We start from the raw sequence: 6,376 nt of genomic DNA, 5'->3' as shown, positions 1-6,376 counted from the left end.
CCCCCCCCCCCCCCCCCCCCCCGGTTATAGCGTGGCCTTGCCCGGCTGCCCGCTGCCCGCCTCACCCTTGTCCCTGCCCCCGCCCCGCCCCGCCCCTGCCCCTGCCCTGCCCCTGTCCCTGCCCCTGCCCCGCCCCTGCCCCGCCCCTGTCCCTGCCCCGACCCACCCCTGCCCCTGCCCTGCCCCTGTCCCTGCCCCTGCCCCGCCCCTGCCCCTGCCCCTGTCCCTGCCCCCACCCCGCCCCTGCCCCTGCCCTGCCCCTGTCCCTGCCCCTGCCCCGCCCCTGCCTCGCCCCTGTCCCTGCCCCGCCCCACCCCTGCCCCTGCCCCTGCCCTGCCCCGCCCCGCCCCGCCCCTGCCCCCGGTCACCGCGGTGGCTCCGGCCGCACACGGAGGCTGCTCCCACTGGCGGGGCAGCGGCTGTTCCCCGGGCCCGGCCCCTCTCGCGGGGCGGGTCCTGCTCCGAGCAGCGCGGCCGGGAGCTGGGACCGTCCGTGCTGTTTGAAGCGAAAGAGCGCGCCCACAAAGCTGCCCCCAACGCCAGGCTGGGGCTGCGGCGGTTCCTTCGCTAACACAGACACACACACCTGCACAGTACCTCTGCAGGATCACACCCCGAAGAGCACGGGAAGAGCTCAGCCCCAGCACTGCCTGCAGAGTCCAGCACACCGCTCTGTTGGTATCGGAGCCAGTCAGGGGACTGCATCTAGGTGTGGAAGAACATGATGCTGCATTGCATCCACTCCCGTGGAAGCAGCATTTCAGAGTTTAAGATCCATCTCTAACACCGAAAAGTTAGAAAAAAAAAATTTTTTTGGTGAAGATTCAGAAACTTTTCTCTCCCCACCAAAACTGCGGCCAACTCTGGAAAACTAGAAAATATACACTGAGAATACAGGGAAAACTCAACAGAACAAACTTTACTTCCAGATTTCACAAGAGTTGACGAAGTTAATGGAAAACATAGAATCACAGAACCATTTAGGTTGGAAAAGATCTTTAAGATCATGAAGTCCAACCATAAACCTAACACTGCCAAGTCTAAACCACGGCCCTAAGCACCACACCTACATCATACAAAACCACATGGGGTGAGCATCTAGTGTCACTGTCATGGGCTACAGGCAAGAGGGGACTCCCACCCACCCATCCAGTCAGTTGTATCCAGCTGTAGGTAGAGGAAATCACCACATTGAGGCAGTGCCTGCAGAGCCATGGGTGGGAAATGAGCTGTTATTTTTGTGTCAGGATTAATTTTGGGTTTGTTAGTTGATACAGAGGAAATGGACACAGAGCTGAAGAACAACCACAGCTAGTGAACTGTCACCAAACAGCTTAAAATTAATGCTACATTAATTTCCCAGGCTGGAACACGCTGTGGAGTGTTTTGTAACTGTACATGTGTGCTAAGGGAGCCTCCCGCATACTGCAATGTTTGCCTAAAGCGTCTCGCTTGGTCTGGCAGTGGAGATGTTTGCATTGGCAACTCTGCCCCCTTCCCTGTGCCAGGTCCCAGTTCAAGGGAGAAGAGCAGTTGAAAATGGAGAACTTGAAATCACACACCCTTTATGAGATCCCCAGAGGTCCTGTTCTCACCCCATCAGAGCAAAGAGCAGCAGTGTTTAGTGTGAAAGGTGCTTATAACATCTACAAAACATTCCTGGTGGAAGCTGGACCTGATTTTTTAAAAACTGTCCCATAGCAGAACTTAATATTTGTCTGAAGGGTTTTTTACTCCATACTTCGCCATGTCACCATTTTTCCTGTGGTAGCAGAATCAAACCCTAATCCTTAAAGGACATGAGAACTGCAGGACTAAAGTGTTTTTCTGTCTCATGTAGGTCTCAGTTTGAGCTGACAAACACCCATAAAATGCCAGAGACAGCTGGGGTGTTAACTCACAGGTAGGAACAGATTAATTGAGAAAAGCAGCTATGGCCTCCAACTGTCAGCTCTACACCTCATGCAAACGATAGCTAAAGAGGCTGGAAAGCTCCTGAACTGATCCCATTTATAAGTTTATAAGCAAAAGGTCTCACGCTGTTGACATTCGTCACCTTTCACGGTAGATCAGAAACTGGTGTCAAGCCTCAGGCTAGTGCAGGACCTCTGGCCAGAAGGCCTTGCCTGCGGGTCACCCACACCAACACCTGCGAGAGAATGGACTTGGGAAGGGCAGGTGGGTAATGTAAGGCAGACTGCTTTCCAGAGGATGGTGAATGCTGGCTCTTTTAAAAACTGGCTGGCATTAAATACCCCAAACTGAAAGATGAATCAATTGCAATTTTAAAATAAATAAATTTGATGGCAGAAAAGAGATCAGGTTATTAGATGTTGAACACTTGCAATTCCCCTGGTACCAACTTACAAAGTATGGAGTCTTACTGACCATGGGTTGTTTTTGTTTGGGTTGTGGCTTTTTCCTGCCTTATCCTTTCCAGTAAGAACAGGCGTGCTCTACTCTTGGGGTATTTGTGCCCACCATTAGCTCACAATGTGCCTTTCATGAAAAGTAAATAATTTACTAAAGTCTCTGCTTAACCAGGGGACAAATGAGTAACAGCAGCATACTCGGTGGAAAGAAGGAAGAGGGGCATCCATGAGCAGGTTTGCGTTGTCCAGCCCCAGCCATGTCAGAAGCCCTAGAGCTGGCTTCAAAAGGGCAGTTCAGCATTCCCCACGCCCTGCGTGCAGCTCTCCAACGGTGACCTGAAAAGCCTTTCTTAAGGCTTCTACCTACTTGTACTTCCTACATGTTCCCTGGGAAATTGTATTGTCTGCTATCGTCAGTGACTCTCCAGACAGCAAACCAGGCCAAAGCCTGTGATATAAAAAGTACATGAACAGATTACTTCAGAGACAACTTGATAATTTGCATATCTGGACACATCTGGGTTAGGAAAGACTCACAACCTTTTGTACATTTAAAACAACCCCTTCAAAAAAGTGAGAACACTATAGTACTTACAGACTGGAGGCTGATCTCCAAGCTAATAAGCAGCCATAAACCTGTAGATCTTGGTTAAGATTTTAAACCAGATTCATCTGGTGCAGAGTGCTCCTTAAGTGAAATTTAACTCCATGGAAATTAAATGCAGAACTGAGCAAAGCTACTCAACTTCCCCCAGAAGAGGTTACACTTCTCCACTATATCCACCAGCCTGAGATGCTGAAACAAAACATCCTTTCTAGTAAGAAAAGGTACAGACAGGTAGGTGATAGGACTGCTAGGGATTGTCCTGGAGAGAGGTGTATCTACCCAAAATGAGAAAATGCAGAATACTCTGGTTCCTGTTGTCCTGAGCTGACTGTTAGGGACACATGGCCTCTGGCAGGGCCTTGACAGGGAATTCAAGTGAAGGGATAAGCTATAATAAATTGATCACAACAGAAAAGTGATAAGGGGCTATAAATTCAAAACAAAGTCAAATACTGCAGATGACGTCAGTTCTGGAGTTAACAGCTAGCACTGCTTCCAGGTCAATGACACTGACTTAGAGTACTTTTTAAAAGCAGCAAACTTCATTGCTGCAGCCAGTTCCTCCAGTGACACCTCCGCTACATCTCTAATGCCACCAGTTGGGTATTAGCTCTTCGCATTTACTGTGCAAAGCACCTCTCCTTGCAGTCCCTTGTGAGCAACACCTGCTCCCTTGCTGCTTCCAGGCTTGCACTCCTCTGCTGCCACCAGACTCTCATAACCAGCCTCTGGCCGAAACTCAGGGCCATTCACCTCGACACCACTCACCCTGATATACCGGTTTCCTACAACAGAACCACCCCGTTCTGTTTGTGAAGCCCCGTGATCCCTGGTAACAAAAGGCACAGAAAAGACTACAGTTGTTGGTACCTTCTTTGCCTCAGGTTCTCACTTCTAAGGTTTGCACTCAAGAGCAGAAGCGGTGGGAGCGAGGCATTCCCCACTGGAGATGAATATAGTTAAGGAGCCCTGGAGCTGGCTGGGCAACGTGATGCTGTGGGACAAGACGGGCTCTGTCTAAGGGCAAGGATGGAGCTGACCACTGGCAGGTCATGGCCACCAAGGAAGGTTCCTGATGACGGAAGAAAGGCAAATGTCACCCCCATCCTCAGGAAGGTGTATGTGGGGTACTACAGGCTGCTCAGCCTCACCCCAGTGCCTGGAGAGGCTTCGCAGCAAGTCATACTGGGAGACACATCCAGGCACACAAAGCACAAACGGTGATTAGGAACAGCACAGCTTCACCAAGGGCAAGTTGTGCCTGACCGACCTGATCGCTTGCTGCGACGACTGGTTCTGTAGCTAACAGAGGAGCATCCGATGTTGTTTATCCCAGCTTTAACAGGGCCTTTGACATCATCTCTCATAGCTAACTTGGAGCCAAATTGATGAAATACAGAGTGAATAGGCAGAGAGCAGAGTAGAAGGAAAATTGGCTGAATAACCAGACTCAAAGGGCAATGAAAAGCAGTACAGAAACCACTCAATTTGCAAGTAATTTCTTAGGTGCTTACTCCGCCTTAAAATCACACAGGCTGCAGGCCCTTTACCTTTCAGGACTTGCAGAGTCTGGAGTTTAGCTATGAATCTTTACTCTGTATTTCTTCCCCCTCAGTTGATAAAATGTATTTTATTATCTGCTTGAAACACACTATCATTTTGGATCCCTCTTCCCTTTGGGTTTCATCATGCAAAAATCTGCTAGAACACTTCCTCTAGTCATTGCTCAGTGCATAAGCTGGTTTAGGGCAAAGAAATGATATGTAAATCTCCTTCACAATTACATGAAGAAAACCAATGCAGAATGCTGCAATAAAACATGGCCAAAAGCTTCCCAGTCAACACTGCTCAGTCAGAATCTAAAGGGTTGAGATGGTGCTTGTACACCACGGAGTTCTCATCAACTCAAACATGTTTCTGAGACCTTAAGCACTCCCAGTGCACACATCTCCTTTCTGCATGGCATAGCTTTATGCCCTTCCCAAGAAAAGCACCTTTAGGAACTGAAGAGCTTTGTTCCGTCTTCGGAAGAGAAATTTTTACCTACAGAAAGTTGATATTGCTTTTTCCGTAACTGCTTATGGCCCTGCCGTAACAGAGCTACTCTCATCATCGTCCCTCCTGTACCCAGCTGCCAGGGCCCATGTGTGTGAAACAGGACATCGTGGTCAGCCACGCCGGTACCTCCCACATGCTGTGCACAAGGTGACTGCTACCACTTTTTTGTGCTGTAGCCTGAAATGGCAGATGTTGAATATACTTATTGAACACTTGTTGATGGACAGAAATGCCTTTAGAGCAGGGGAGGTTCACTCTGGGACAAAAGGAAAACTTGTTTTTAACCTATAGTTCTAAAAAGAGGGAAGTTACAAGGATTATTAAACTAGAGGTTTGTATTTCTGGGTCCAATAAAAATTCAAATACAGCTGGCTGAATAGTCTTACAGTAAGAGGAAGTCACTTGTTTCATACAAACTTTTTTTTTTTTAATCAGATCCACAGATAAGATAGAACTACATGAAGCTCACAGCCTACCCCCTCCCCTGAGCTTGCACACAAGCTGCACCAGGAAGCAGTTAAGGACCCCAGCTAAAATGAAAACCAGCTCCCACAAAAGGCTATTAAGAAAGGATATTTCTGCATTTAAAAAATGGCAAACCAAACAAATGAACACCCCATAAACTTGTAAAGAAACTTGTATGTCTTACAAGCTCATCTCCCCTAGGCAAAACACATCACTGTGGTGCAGAGCTCCTCTTTGCCAGACGCAATGGAGATACAACACAGAATGGAATTTTCAGGGTTTCACTTTTGGCAGTTTAAGGCAAATATTTGTCATTAGGATGGCTAAAACATTTGTACAGTGAACCCTGAAGAAGAGTCTTCAACACAGCAAGCTTGTCACAAGATACATCACCAGCATGCTGTTGTGGTGCAGACTTCATTCCTGACAACTTCTTGTCTGTTGGGCATCCTGTCAGAACAACTTCAGGACAATGTACTTTGGCTTTTCCAAAACATAAGCAAAGAATAATTCCAACAGAGGAGTAATTGTGGTTTCTATGTAATGTGCAGTTTATACATCAAGTATTTTATTCAACAATAAAGTATCAAGAATCAGCATGTGCTCTCAAGCTAATCTGGATGGCGAAAGCTCATGGTAGCTTCACAGCATGTTTTCTACTTCAAGACTCCAAACCTGACATCCTTTAGGACATCAGATGTTTTTAAAAACAGGACCTGAATCTAAGAACTGTGCACTATAGGCTTTTATTAAAGGAGAGGAAGAAAACAGCATGAAAACCATACCAGTCATGTCTCCTTAGTATAAAATGTTACACAACAACCAGTATCAAGTAGCACGGCAATTCACGATGCTAAAAGAAAAAACCACACCC

This window comes from Strix uralensis, chromosome 14 (genome assembly GCF_047716275.1).
Source record: "Strix uralensis isolate ZFMK-TIS-50842 chromosome 14, bStrUra1, whole genome shotgun sequence".
NCBI classification, from domain to species: Eukaryota; Metazoa; Chordata; class Aves; order Strigiformes; family Strigidae; genus Strix; species Strix uralensis.
This window is presented reverse-complemented; position numbering follows the sequence as displayed.